Source organism: Puma concolor, chromosome B1 (assembly GCF_028749965.1).
Source record: "Puma concolor isolate L17-30 chromosome B1, mPumCon1.1.hap2, whole genome shotgun sequence".
NCBI classification, from domain to species: domain Eukaryota; kingdom Metazoa; phylum Chordata; class Mammalia; order Carnivora; family Felidae; genus Puma; species Puma concolor.
This window is the reverse complement of record NC_141670.1, coordinates 201,667,550-201,683,062: the sequence shown is the minus strand read 5'-3', so window position 1 is coordinate 201,683,062 and position 15,513 is coordinate 201,667,550.

The following is a 15,513-nucleotide window of genomic DNA, read 5'->3' as shown; positions in this document are numbered from 1 at the left end:
CTGGGGGCACTATTTAAACTCTCTGAGCCCAGGGGCGCCTGGGTGGCGCAGTCGGTTAAGCGTCCGACTTCAGCCAGGTCACGATCTCGCGGTCCGTGAGTTCGAGCCCCGCGTCGGGCTCTGGGCTGATGGCTCGGAGCCTGGAGCCTGTTTCCGATTCTGTGTCTCCCTCTCTCTCTGCCCCTCCCCCGTTCATGCTCTGTCTCTCTCTGTCCCAAAAATAAATAAACGTTGAAAAAAAAAATTTAAACTCTCTGAGCCCAAACGTCTCAGCGACCAAGAAAGAAAGGAAGAGAAGAAAAAAAGAAAGGAAAGGGAACTCTAGGAAAGGCCATAAGGCTGGACATACTTACATACTGGTGTTCAATTGCCCCTTCAGCAAATTATTGTCGAGCCGTTCGTTCATTCAGTAACAATTTAATGAGCACTTATTATGTGCTAAGCACTGTGTAAGCAACGCAGGGACCCCCGTGAGACCAAGTCCTTCTCATAAACTTACATTCGGAAGTTTCTTCAGGTTTTAGTTACAAACCAGCAACATTGCTCACAAGATATGATTGTAGGGGCACCTGGGCATCTCAGTCGGTTAAGCGTCTGACTTTGGCCCAGGTCGTGATCTCACGATTCGTGGGTTCGAGCCTCACATCGGGCTCTGTGCTGACACCTCGGAGCCTGGAGCCCGCTTCGGAGTCTGTGTCTCCCTCTCTCTCTGCCCCTCCTCTGCTCATGCTCTGTCTCTCTCTCCTTCAAAAATAAATATTAAAAAAAAAAAAAAAAGATGTGATTGTCCCCACCGTCACCGATGAGGAAGCGGGGGCTCCGAGCCATCTGGCTCGCCCACAGCACCACCCCGCTGCGTGTGGCAGGGTGGAGGCCACCCTGACCTGGGTAACCACAGAGCTGCCTTCTCCATGCCGTCCACATCGGCGAGGCACAGCGCCTTTGCAGCTGTAAACGACGCTCCAGGAGAAGGATAATGCCTCGTCCACGTCCTTTTAGGAATGTGCTTCTGATGCTGATCGCGTTTGAGGAGATACGTGAATAGGTTGTCTGGAAAATGCACAGGCTTAGAGGTGCACATGGGCCGATGCTTTGCTTCCAGCTTCTCAGACCTGATGGGATTATCAGACGGGGCGATCCTGCCCAGGCGGGCAGCAGGCAAACTCTCCTGTTTTTACCTCCTCCTTCCTCTTCAGCTCTGCCAGGAGCCTCAGGAATCCAGCGTTTCACTTTCCAAGTAGGGGAAAGCAGGAAAGAACCTCACTTTCCGGAACCTTGGCTCAGCTGTGAGATGCTGTCCCTGCCTACCTCACTCCGCCCTCCTGTCAACCCTGGGCAACAGAGTCATCCGTCCTCCTCCTACAAAGGGAGAAACTGAGGCTCCAAGGAGCCACGTGACTCGTGCGTGGTCACCCAGCCTTCAGTGCAAGGTCCGACGGTAACGATTTGTTTAGCGACTGTCTCCCTGCCTGAGGGCGAGTGCAGAAACCGCACCTGTTTCATTTACTGGTGAACCTCCTTGGTTCAAGGCCTGGTCTCCTGAAAGGCACTGTCCCCAACCCCTTGCTGCCACAGGGAAGGTGTGGCTAAAGGCCTCTAACTCACGCGCCTTCGCACCTTCGTCTGAGAGGACTGAGCAGGGCATAGGGCAGACGGAAGGGAGGGGATTTATGCTTGAGACTAAAAACAAAACCCATCACAGCCGGATAGCAATGAGGCTCTCCAACCATGACCTGGGGCCTGTGCCATCTGAGCTTCTAGGGGTTTCTATCATACAAACTAGCCTAAATTTGGATGCCTGCGTGGCTCAGTTGGTTAAGCACCTGACTTTGGCTCAGGTCATGATCTCCTGGTTCGTGAGTTTGAGTCCCGCATCGGACAAGTTCAGGCCCCACTATGGGTGAGCCCCACTTCTCTCTCTGTCTCTCTGCCCCTCACGGGATTCTCTCTCTCCTGCTATCTCTCTGCCCCTTGCTCACTTGCGCGCTCTCTCTCTCCCTCCCTCTCGAAAAAAATAAATAAATTGGCCAAAATTGGTGCCATGCCTTGAAATGAAAAGAGGGGGGCAAAACACCCAGGGGTGGGCATTCGCACTCTCTCTGAGCTGCTGGGTAAAACCCTTCTCTTCTCCAGGCCTCAGTTTGATTCCTAGACTCGTTTTCTCCACTCAAACACCCTTCCCCGAGCTTGGATGACTGGACTTTTCCCAGCCTCGGTAAAGACTTCAGAGTCTAGCTTGTGACACCTTCTCCGCCATCTGCGAAGACTGAGTAGCTCAACCGACCGTCGATGCTCAGGAGCCAACCTCGTCGATGCTCAGATAATAAAAATCACATTTATGTGGTATTTACCGGGTGTTTTGTCATCCCGACTTAACAGGTGAATAAACTGAGGCACAGAGAAGAAGAGTGATTTGCCCAAGGAGCCACAGCCAGTAAGTGGCTCAGGCTCCCAGGGTCTGCATTTAACTGCTGCCCTGTGGCTCCTCCCAAAGGTGTCCGCCGTGTGCCGGGCCTGGGGCCAGGATCTCACTCTCGGCAGGGCTCACTGATCTCTCCAGACGGGGAGATGTAGCCATCGTCCCTGTTTTCAGAGAAGGCAGCCGACGCGGGGGCTGACGCAGAGGCTGAGCTTGAACTAAGGTCTCCCCTGTAAGTTTTGTCCTCGTGTCCCATACATGGGTCATAAGCAGGCCGACTAGGGCTGGAAAGAGGTTCTTTCACCCAGCTCTGTGACCCCAGGAAAGTTGCTAAACCTCTCTGAGCCCAAGTTTTCCCATCCTGGCATTTCTCTCCTGAAGCTGTGAGTAATGTTCTTTTTGCTTTGCCCCAGGAGATGTGAGAAGAAGTCCCACGATTCTTTCCAGCGAGGCTGTCGCGCTGGGGAACTGAGTCACGTTTGCCTTCCTGTCTTCTGCTCTTTCTTTCTCCCCCTTGTCTAGCCATACGCAGAGGATCCAGCCAAGAATTCGGAGGCTGGAGGGGTGGTGGGCCCACGAGACAGAAGGAGCCTCAGTGCCCGAGTCACCGTCTGGAGGACGAGTGGTCCAGGTGCCCGCATTGGGCTGTTACGCGGCCAGGACGTGACTAGACCACCATAACTCACAGAGGAGTTTGAAGAGAAAGCTTCTGCTGGGATCGGCAGCTCTCGGGGTTGAAAAGGACCTTGGACATCACGGAGGCAGAGGTCCCACACACTGCAGGGACCCCTTTACAACGTCTCCGCCTGCAGTTCTCCCAACCAGATTTGCACACCCAGCGTGACGGGGAGCTCACTCCCTATCTTACACATAGTTGAAGGTGGAGAGCAGGTCCTCCTGGCTGACGTCTTGCTTCTTCATCCAGTGAATGTGTGCTGAGGCCTCCAACCTTTCAGGCCGCCTCCAGGCCAGACCGTGACAACCATCCCTCTCCTCCGGGCACGGCTTGTAGAGCCTGCCCCATGTTGACGTTCCGTGTGGACACGAGAGGGCTGATCCTTTTCAGCTCTGTCCCTGGCACTGGCCTCAGTGAGAAGTCGCCACGATAACATTTCCCAAGCTGCCACGCACACAAGGCTTGGCATCCTTATCTGACTTCATCTTCCCGACAACTCTACGGGCTGTGCGTCTGTTTAGCCCCATTTTGCTGTGGAGAAAACTGAGGTTCAGAGAGATGACGGCCACCTGCCCAGGAACTAGAACGAGAAAGTGGCAGCACGGGGCTCAGATCCAGGTGTGTCTGATACCAGAGCCCGGGTGCCACCCCACAGGCGGTAGGGAAGGGACCCTAGCCCCCCGAGAGCCGCAGATGAAGGGTGGCCAAACTCGGGCCCTCAAACAGTAGCCTGGGCCTGCCTCCTGGTCCGCTGCCCAGGCCCACGTTCCATCCACTTCGGTTAGGCCGGCCGCGTCCCTGGAGGCCTGTGGCTCCTCCCTGAGCACCTGGGAGGCGGGGGTCACAGAAGGAGCGGCCGGGGTCTACGCTGCAGCCGTTGCCTGTGTCCGAATCGGTTAAGAGAAGCCCGGAGTCTGGCAGGGCCAATTGCTGGGCAGACCCCTGTTGACTGGAAAGTTGCTAACATATGTCCTTAATCCGACCTGCCGGCTCTCTGCGAGGCGCCGGGATGCACGGCCGCTCGGCAGGCCCCGCTGAGCGCAGACAGCAGGCTCCAGACTTACAGGGCCTGGGTGCCTACCACATGCCAGGGCCTCGCACGCATCATTTTGTTCATCCTCACAACAGGCCGGAGAGGTAGATGACTCTATACCCACTTTGCAGGTAAGGAAACTGAGGCTCACGAAGGTGAAGCCGTGTGTGCGCACGGCTGGGGGGAGGGGAGATGAAATTTGCTTATGCACAGGCCGACCTGGGCTCACATCGTGGGTCCGTTCTGCGACACGGTTCCCCAGTGTTCTGGGTTGGGGAGGTTTATGGATGGTGTCTTACCTCTCCCCTCACACCTCCTACGCCATGTGGCCCCGCGTGGATCGCGGGACCATATGGCAATGGCCCCGTTGGATCACGAGGTTCACGAGGGCAAGGACTGATTCGACAAACCCGTGAGCTCCCACAGCTGCGCACAGGAGGGGCTCAGGACACGGTGGGTGGAAAGGTCTGGGGGGCTCACTGTGGGGACGGCGACTGGGAACACTGGGCGGGAGCAGCGGGAAGAGTAAAATGGCAAAAGATAAGGACAGAAAGTCAACAAGAAGGCAAGTCTGGAGGGGAGACGGTTGCAATAGAAGCAAAAGAGAAACAAAGAGAAACGCCCTCAGCAAAGGGAAGAGCTCAGCCCGCACAAGAATAGACAGAGCTCCCCAGAAACGCAGGGAGCCATCTGGGTAGGGAGTGAGCTCACTGTCCCCGGGGGTGTGCAAGCAGGGCTGCGTGAACCTGGGACTGGGAAGTCCTAGAGAGGATTCACGCATCCAGAATGGCCGTGCGGGCGTCTCCCACCCCCGAGAGACAGAGGCTCTGACCGTGGTGACCACCCCCCTCACACACAATCTCGTTTGCAGTGCTCGTGCAGGGAGGAGGAGCAGAATGGAAAGCTCAAAGCTACTCTTCTTAATGAATGTAAGTCCTCTGTCCTTGACCCGGAACTCTCCAAAACCCAGGGGGAGCCAGCCGTGATTGTCACGAGGGGCTGTGGGGCCCTATTAAGGAGAGGTCTAAGTTCCTCTGCTGTGTTCAGGGTTGACTGTGGTCTGGCCCCGGTCCCTCCCCAGGCTCCTGTCCCTGTGCACCCCCTGCATCCCGTCCAAGCTCCACATAAGCCTGAGTTTGCTGCAGTCAGTCCCTCCCCTCCCTGACCCCAAATGTCAGCCTTGGATGGAGGCTGATGCTAGAAACGGATATGACCTTGAACTTCTCTATCAAGCCCAAGTCCAGGTCCTGTTTTCTTCAGCGAAGGAAGTCCCCAAAGAGGCTTGTGGCCAAGGTCTGTCTTCCAGTATGGGGGCGGAGGGCGGTCTGGGCAGTGCATCATGGGGTCCACCATGTTGGGTGATTTTCTAGCTTTGCAATCGCAGCCAAATTGCCTAACCTCTCTGAGCTTGGGTGTCCTCAGCTGCCAAATAGCACGAGCTACAGTTCTTGAAACTTTTTGTCTCAGGACCCCCCTGCTCTCTTAAAAAGCTACTGAGGACCCCCAACACCTTTTGTTTGTGTATGTTATATCTACTGACGTTTAGAAATTAAAAACTGGGAATGTTTGGGAGCAGTTATTAACTTATTAAAAATAATGACAGACCTCTCACATGTTAGTATAAACAACACGTTTGCTACCTCAAAATAATCGGCGAAAAGGGTGGCATCGTCGTGTTTCTGCCGATCTCTTTACCATCTGGTTGAATAGAGTCAATCTATTGCGGTGGATCGCGTGCTTGAAGTGCATGAAGGAAACTCGCGCCTCACAGATACGTAGCTAGAAGAGAGAGGATTTAAAAGGCTTTCCAGATCACTTCCTCGGAGTACACAAAACCCGACAAGTGGTGGTACTTGAACCGTCTCAATGTGGGATCTGAAAACCTATTGATGAACTTTCTTTTTCTTGGTTGCAAAAAATCCTTTGGTCCGTCTCCCACGTTGTTCCTTCTTCTTTTTTTTCCTGAAGTACAATTAACACACACACACGATGTTATGTTAGTTTCAGAGCCATCCAACCGTTCTATGTATCACTCAGTGCTCACCACGACGAGTGTATCCCTCCGGATGGGTCATTGACCCACGTGTGATTTTGAAACACCGTGTATCCATCATTTGTAAAGTGCTGGCTCACCGACCGACGACAAGCTTTGACACGTGTAATCACACAACATCAAAACCTCACATTCGGGGCGCCTGGGTGGCTCAGTCGGTTAAGCGTCCGACTTCGGCTCAAGTCATGATCTCGCGGTCTGTGGGTTCGAGCCCCGCATCGGGCTCTGTGCTGACAGCTCGGAGCCTGGAGCCTGTTTCAGCTTCTGTGTCTCCCTCTTTCTCTGACCCTTCCCTGTTCATGCTCTCTCTCTGTCTCAAAAATAAATAAATGTTAAAAAAAATTAAAAAAAAAAAACCTCACATTCGTTAATCTCAACACCAGTGTCAAGTCTTTAAGTATGGTGGAAGCAAGCTCACAATGGCGTCTGCAAGCTTTCCAAAGTTCTAAATTTCGTCAAAAGCTCCGATCTTCTTACTGGCAGCAGGTACTACTGTGCGCTGTGGATCCTGATGTGACAGGCTCGCTTTGTCCATTTTCAGAAAATACCCCCGGTCCAAGTCTGCATAACCGTGCCTAGCCTGCCAACCACTCTTTGAACTCTAAATGGTGCTTCGTGAAGAAGGCAGTGAGCTCAGCTCACAATCAAGCAATTGTACAGTCACTTTTCCTCAAGGCAATAACCACACTTGAGTCTGCAGAGGGAGTGCCTTGGGTATACTGCCCCTTCTGTCCCACAGGCTGTTAAAAAGATGTGTACTTGAGGGTTGAGATTTAATAAGATTGATGGTTTAAAAACAATGTAACGTTTATTTATTTTTGAGACAGAGAGACAGAGCATGAGCAGGGAAGGGATAGAGAGAGAGGGAGACACAGAACCTGAAGCAGGCTCCAGGCTCTGAGCCATCAGCACAGAGCCCGATGCAGGGTTCGAACTCATGAACCGCGAGATCATGACCTGAGCCGAAGCCGGTCGCTTAATCGACTGAGCCACCAGGCGCCCCTGATTTTTTTTTTTTTTTTTTTTACCGTAAGTGTATAGCAGAAACCATGCAATGACTAGTAGTACACTTTGGGGTTAGCACTTCTGTTCCAGGTAAGGAATCAGCAGTTTTGTTCACCAATGGCTTTGTACCATCGGTGAAATATCAACACAGTGAAACACAATTTAGTATTAGTAGTAATATTAATATTGGGATACTATGTAGTATTAGTATTGCTAGGGACATAGTTTTTACCTCACAGACCTTGGGGAACCCCTAGGTCCCATGGGCCATTCTTTGAGAACCGCTGATATTTAAAAAAAAAAAAAAAAAAAAAAAGTATGGTATTTGGAATCAGATAGACCAGAGCTAGAATCCGAGATTGTCCCAGCTATGTGATAGCCAGCCATTTGCTTAACTTCTCTGATCCCCAGTTTCCTCTTCCAGAAAATGGGGATTATGTTACCTGCCTCACAGGGTTATCTTGAGACTCAAATAAAACAGTGTCTGTGAAAGTGCCTGATACAATGCTGGGCATGAAGCAGCCTCTTCACAAACGTACCTTCCCCTCTGTTATGTAATGAGCCGTGTCCCCCCAAATTCCCATCTTGAAGTCCCTACCCCAATGTTACTGTGTTTGGAGATAGGGACTTTACGGAGGTAATCAAGGTTAAATGAGGTTATAAGGTAGAACTCTCATCGAACAGCACTGGTGTCCTCACGAGAAGAGGAAGAGACACCAGAGATCTCTCTCTATCTGGCCCTCTAGGGTCATGTGAGGACACGGTGAGAAGGTGGTTGCCTATGAGCCAGGAAGGATACTCTCAAAGAAATTTGCTGGCCCTTGATCATGGACTTCTAGCCTCCAAAACTATGGGAAAATAAATGCCTGTTGTCCAAGCCCCCTTGTCGGTGGTATTTTGTTGTAGCAGCTCAAGCAGACTACTGTACCCTCCCCATACCCTTTTCCCAAGGGCCTTGTATTGTTGGTTTGTATGGTTTGAGAGTCCTTTGTTAGCTGGGAAGAACTGGGTATGAGCAGATAATACTAATGTTAGAAACTCTGTTCCCAGATAGTCCTTGGGCTAAGCTCTGGCCTCAAGGATCATGCCTTGAAGGAGATTTCTGATGACAACATTGTAAGAAGACCGTGGAAAATTCGGATGCTGGGTATTTGGGAACCATACTGGGAAGAAAGCAATTTTCTAGTTGATTCTCTGAGACAATATATAGTAGAAAGATTGCCGGGGTGGTGGTTTTAACTACCAAAAGCCAAAGAGAATCTGCCTGAAGTCCTAAAGCCATCTAGCAGACTCACCAAAGCAGGTTTGTCACATGGGGACATTAGCAGCCCATTTGATGGTGATGGGGGTGGTGGCAGTGGTGGTGGTGATAACAGTGATGATGGTGGTGATGCTGATGATACTGACACAGATCATGATGACAGTGACAATGTCAATGATGGTAATGACAGTGATGGTGGTGATGGCGAAGGTGGTGACAATAAAAATGATTGTGATGAAGATGGTGATGTGAAGTGATGGTGGTGGTGGTGGTGGTGATGATGGTGATGGTGGTGAAGATGGTGATGGTGATGACGATGGTGATGATATGGTGATGGTGATGACGACGGTGATAGTGATGATGCTGGTGATGGTGATGGTGGTGAAGATGGTGATGGTAGTGATGATGATGGTGATGATGATGACGATGGTGATGGTGATGGTGATGATGCTGGTGATGGTGATGGTGGTGAAGATGGTGATGGTGGTGATGATGATGGTGATGATGATGGTGATGGTGATGATGACGATGGTGATGGTGATGACAATGGTGATGATATGGTGATGGTGATGACGATGGTGATGGTGATGATGCTGGTGATGGTGATGGTGGTGAAGATGGTGATGGTAGTGATGATGATGGTGATGATGATGATGACGATGGTGATGATGATGATGGTGATGGTGATGGTGGTGATGATGATGATGACGATGGTGATGATGACGATGGTGATGGTGATGATGGTGATGATGATGACGGTGATAATGATGATGATGATGATGATGATGACGCTGGTGATGGTGATGGTGATGATGACAATAAAACAATTACAGTATTACCTTTTTGAACATCAACCATATGGAAGGAACTATGCCAAGTCCTTTACCTGAGGCAGCTCATTCCACGAGAGGTAATATCTGACAGGCATATTATACCTATTTTACAGATAAGGAAACTGAGTCCATAGAGGCTGAGTAACTTGCCCAAGGGCACATGGCTGGTAAGTGGCTGAGCTCTATTCTTTTCATGTGTCCCCAAAGTAATTTCTTTTCTCTCCTCTTCTCTTCCTTTCCTTAGTTTGTTATTACGACTCTACCCAGGGTAGCAGTAGACTGAAATCCCTGTGTGGGGTTGTAGGGAGAAGAAGCTAAGTAACACTGCTTCCTCTATGATGGAAGACGTCAGACTCTCCTGGACAGTCGGTTCTGCAGATGAGGAAGAGAGGAAGCCACTACCCCCACACCTCACGCAGGTAGGTGGCGGGCAGGGAACCGACCCGTTACATGTCCCAGGCCTTGACCCAGGCTCCTGGCTCCTCCCTACCACCTCTGGGGACAGGGCGGAGGGGCATTACTAGGCCTTTGTGACCACTGGAAATGTGATGCTCAGAGAGGTTAAGTGACTGGGACGAGGCCTCACAGCCGCCATGTGGCCGTGCTGGGGGTGCTAGGACCTAAGGCGACCCTTCCTTGTTATAACAACAACCGCAACACCTACAGTCCATCCGGCCTCTTCCCCCAGGGTCTGGGCCCCTTCTTTTTACTCGCCCACCCCTCTGCCTTCTTCGATCAGTCCTACAGCTCCTTTTAGGTCATGCCGGACCTGTCTTTTTACTCCCTGGGCACAACTCCATTTCACAATGGGGATACTGAGGCACAGAAATGTTACTCGAAGGCCACCTGGCTGGTGAGAAGCTGGGATTTGAACCCAGGCCATCCAGCTCTGAGCCCACATCCCTAACCACCAGGCCCCGCTGCCTCCCATGACTTCCTGGGACGGTTGGACCGGAGTGGCTTCCCAGGCCCTCGCATGTTGCCCCTGGCCACCTCTGCGGCCTTGATCTCTACCACGCTCCCCTTGCTCTTGGCAAGCCACACAAGCTTTCTCCTGTCTCACGGCCTTTGCACTTGCTGCACTCTCTGCCTGGAACGTGCTTCCTCTGGCCCTTCTCCCAGGGTCTCTGGCCCCAGCTTGTGTCACCTCCTCACACACTTTCTCTGATCATGAGCTCCTCCAAGAGGTCCCTCCCTCCCTGCCAGTAAGACCCTGCTTGTATCCTCACTGCCTGAAGACACCTTGTCTCAACTCACTTAAGGGCCGTCTGTGTTTACCTCTCACTGGGGCAGGTCTGTCTTGTCCGTGAGTCCTCACAGTCCCAGTGCTATGCCTGGCACAGAGCAGGGGCTCAATTAACACTTGTCAGGTGAATACCGAATTTGGAGGATGCTATGGTGTAAATGTTTGTCTTCTCCCCAAGGTTCACAGATGAAATCCTCACCCCTAAGGCACTACTTTAGGAGGTGGGGACTTGGGGTGGAGCTCTCATGAATGGGATTAGTGCCCTTACAAAAGAGACCCCAAGAAGCTCCCTCACCGCTTCTCTCCTGCGAGGTCACAGTGAGGAGATGGCCGTCAATGAGGAAGCAAGACCTCACTGCACACCGAATCTGTTGCGGCCGTGATCGTGGACATCCGCAAGGAGACACTGCCTCCAAATGCATGCATTTTCTGAAAATGTACAGCCCCTTTCCTGCAGAAAAGGAAAGTCTAGCCCCTTCTCCAGTTTGGAAAAGTGTTCTTCAGTGTCGTTTTCTGACATGGAATTTGCCTGGAAGAGGCCTCAGAAGAGACACCTGGCTTCCGGGCGCCCTCTTACTGATTGCAAGGTGGCCTTGTCCCAGGAGACAGAAACCTGTGACCATGGGACTCTCCTCTTTGGGGGGCATCCCTGGGGGGGCTCACACTAGGAAGAGCTGTGGGTGGGGCTGGCTTGCTGGAGTTTAAACCCCTGAAGAACTTGGATCATTACCCCCTGGGCGAGAGCCCCGTAGCCCTCCTGTGATCCGGCCACGATGTAAAGGGGCTCAGACTAGCGTCCTGGATGGGGTGCAGCCACATGGCCAGGATGGAGCCCAGGCAGCCTCCAGCTGGCTCAGGCCCCCAGGACGAGAGGGAAGCCAGCCCAGCTCCCAGCTGAGCAACCCCAGCCAACAATTCGGGGGCAGAAGAGCCACCCAGCTTGGCCCAGCCAACCCATGGGATCATGAGATATAACCAGTCGCTGCTGTCGCAAGCCTCTGTGCTATGGAAGGGTGACGGATGACGGAAACAACTCCTGAGTACTTCTGCGTGCACTTCCTAAAACTAAGGACTTTCTTTCACAGAACCCCCTGCAGTTATTAAAGTCAGGAGATTTAGGGCCGCCTCGGTGGCTGAGTCACTTAAGTGTCCAACTCTTGATTTCGGCTCAGGTCATGATCTCACGATTCATGGGATCGAGACCCGCCTCGGGTTCTGTGCTGACAGTGTGGAGCCCGCTTGGGATTCTCTCTCTCCCTCTCTCTGGCCCTCCCCTGAGCACACACACTCTCTATCTCTCTCTCAAAATAAACAAATAAATAAATAAATAATAAATTTTAAATAAACATTTTAAAAACTACATTAAGGGGGCACCTGGGTGGCTCAGTCGGTTGAGCATTCGACTTTTGCTCAGATCATGATCTCACGGTTTGTGGGTTCGAGCCCCACGTCGGGTTCTGTGCTGACAGGTCGGAGCCTAGAGCCTCCTTCAGATTCTGTATCTCTCTCTCTCTCTGCCCTGCCCCTGCTTGCTCTCTGTCTCTGTCTCTCTCAAAAACAAATAAACATTAAAGAAATCTGTTAAAAATGCATTAAAGTCAAGAAACGTAACATTCGCACAATGTTATTATCTAATCCATAGTCCTTATTCAGATTTCACCTGTTGTCCCAATAATGCCCCTTAACAACATTTTGTCCTGCAGCCCGGGATCTTTTAAACAGATTTGCTTCTGTAGGCAGGGCGTGTCCACATACAATTGACGAACAGGAGGGCTGGCTGCCAGAGATGAAATACATCACTTCTCCAAGCAGCTCAAAAGACACAGGGATTGTCCATCCCCCAGGCCCTGGGCCCTAGAGCTCCCCACGGGTGCGCAGCCCTTGGCGGGGAAGCCCTGCTCACGCGGAGAAAACCCACTTTTCAGACTCACAGAACTGGGTCGGTCTCCCTGACTTCGCCCCAACTAGCTCTGTGACCCCTACCTGAGGGGCCCACCCCCGGAGCCTCAGTTTCCCACCTGCAAAAGTCACCACTTCCCAGATGCCCCGGGCAGAGCAGGGTAGGAGGCGGATGTTCAATCAGTGACGGTCTTCATCCTTCCTCTCGGACGCAACGGGAGTCTTAGGGGTGAGCTACATACATTTTGGCTCAGGAAAGGCTCAGTACCCACAGATGGAAAAACAAACGTTCGGTTCTAAAGAAAGCTGCACGTTCCAGGGACCACACTGGCTTCCCGGTCTAAACGCGGTACGCTAGGCCCCAGCGATCGCCTCCCCGCCGTGCCCAGAAACGTTTATTGACCAAACTGCAATTTCATTAGCGGTTTCAGGGAGACCCGGAGGCCACAGCGGCTAATGTAAACTCTTCCAGCCTTACAAATTACGCCCCTCTTGGAATCTGATTCAGTGGTGGATGTGGTCCGCTCTCCCCGCCCCCACACCCAACCTTTTCATCCCCAGATTTCCGCTTCGAAGTGCGCTTTGGGATTTGGCCTCGCTATCTGTCCACCTCCTGCACGGCGCCCTGCAGAATTCATAAAGGAACCCAGAGGCCACCCACCACACAGCAGGGGCACGGGGGTAATGACAGGGCCCGCCACCGCGAGCAGGGCCCTTGGCAAAAGATGAAAGGCCCCGTCCTTTCATTAATGGTCACTGCCTAGAGAACCCCCCGCGGCGGGGGGGGGGGGGGGGGGGGACGGGAGGCTCCTAGAATGCTCTCTCAACGCCCACTGAGCCCAAGAAAGGCACCTGTGAAGAAGGGAGGGGCGGTGGCCGTGGTCCGGGAGTTCCTCCTACAGCAGCTCCCCCCTGCCACCTGCAGCATCAGGCAAGTTAGCCCTGTTCAGCCGGTGACATCAGGCTCAGAGAGCTGTGCGCGCCTAGGTCTGCCCGGTACGGAGACTCCTCTCTTGTGCTTCAACGCCTGCTCTCTGGAACTAACTAGACCGCCTGGTTCAAACCCCAGCTGCGCCCCTCCAGTAGGACTTCGGACTATGGGATCTAACACCTGGAACCTCGGTTTCCCCGCCTGTGAAGTGGCCACAGGGGGACAGCTTTGTGCAAAGGTTGCCAGACCAGGGCTTATACCCCAGAGCCTGCCCTGCAGGAAGTGCAGTGAGCCACCGCGTCCTTCCCCCATGCCAGTGTCCAAACACCGTTAGACATAAACAATGTGTTTTTATTTCTACTGAGGTAAGATTCCCACAGCGTAAAGTTAACCGTTTCCAAGTGCACAATTCAGTGGCGTCGAATGCGTTCACCGCGCGGTGCAACCGTAACCAAGATCTAGTTCCCAAACGCTCCCAGCACCCCCAAAGGGAAAGCCCGTCCCTCCCCGCTGTCCCCTCCCCCAGCCCCTGACAGCCGCCAAGGTGCCTTCCTGCGGGCCTGTCAGTCTACGCATTTCATGTGAACGGAGCTGAGCAGGAAGTCTTGCTTTCGCGTCTGGCTTCCGGCACTTGGCATCACGGCTCACAGGGCGCCCACCCGTAGCCTGTATCAATGCTTGACTCCCCTTTTCCCTGGATCGATAACTACTCCACTGCATGAATACGCCGGACTTTGGGAATCCGTTCGTTCACCAGCTGATGGACATTTGGGCTGTGTCTCCCTCTTGGATATTTTGAACAACGCTGCTGCGAACATTCACGTACACGTCTTTCTGTAGACATCGGTTTTCCTTCCTCTCGCGTATATACCTTAGCAGTGAAGTCGCCGGGGCACGTGATCATTTTTTTTTTTTAATGTTTATTTATTTTTGAGACAGAGAGAGACAGAGCATGAACAGGGGAGGGGCAGAGAGAGAGGGAGACACAGAATCGGAAACAGGCTCCAGGCTCTGAGCCATCAGCACAGAGCCCAATGCGGGGCTCGAACTCACGGACCACGAGATCATGACCTGAGCCGAAGTCAGACGCTTAACCGACTGAGCCACCCAGGCGCCCCTCATTTTATGTTTAGCTTTTTGAGACGTCACCAAATGACTTTCCACAGTGGCTTTACCACCTTACATCTCCACCAACCCGATGTCTCCACACCCTCCACACCCTCGCCAACACTTGCAATCTTCCATGTGGTGATCACAGCCAGCCTTGTGGGGGTGACAGGGTAACCCCGTGGTTTTTAAGCGACGCACAGGCGTGACCTTTGGTTTTTCCCATGAGCGTTGACTGCTCTGTGTTGACTGACCTCTGTGAGCTCCGGAGACTCGGGGTCTAGACGAGGGCTGAACCTCTCTGCGCCTCAGTTTCCATCTCTGTCACAGGACCTGGTTGGTCTGGATCCGTGTTTCTCAAGTGACCTCCGTGGGGACGGCAGACAGAACAGGACTCAGAACCTCTGCCACCAAGATGGAATTGTGCAGACCCCGGCTTGAGTCTCGGAGGAAGAAAAGATGAGTCATTCGCGTGAACTTGGCTCCATCTGGAGTCTGTCTTCTTCTACGTGAAGTCCTAAACACAGTTGGAAGGGATCTGGCCCTGGCTATCTGGGGCTGTCATGTTAACGTCTTTAGGCAGAGCCCCCCCTGCCTTCCTGGCAAGCAGAAAGCTCTCGAGCCAGATTCAGAGACATGGGAAGTCCCTTCCTGCTTGTCAGTTCAGGCCTCTCCGGCCACCATCCCTGCCCCGAGTGGGCCCCAGAAACCCCTGTGGCCATGCGGAATATTCTAGGCCCCTCCATTCCTCAGGAGGAAACATGTTTTCGTCTCAGCCATATGTCTACTGCTCCCTGTCATGTTTTGTTCATGCTGCCCAGAACACCATTCCCCACCTTCTTCACCCAGCCTGTTTCTACAGATCCCTGAAGATAGTTCATCACCTCTTCCTCCAAGAAGCCTTCTTGGATGCCCCACCTGGATCATGGGTCCCTCCCCTGTGTGCTCGGGGCCTCCTCTGTCATGGCACTCTTGACCCTGTTTCAAGCACTTTCTGTTTCACCAGATTCCTCCACTGGGCTGTGAGTTCTTTGAGTTAGGAACTGTGGG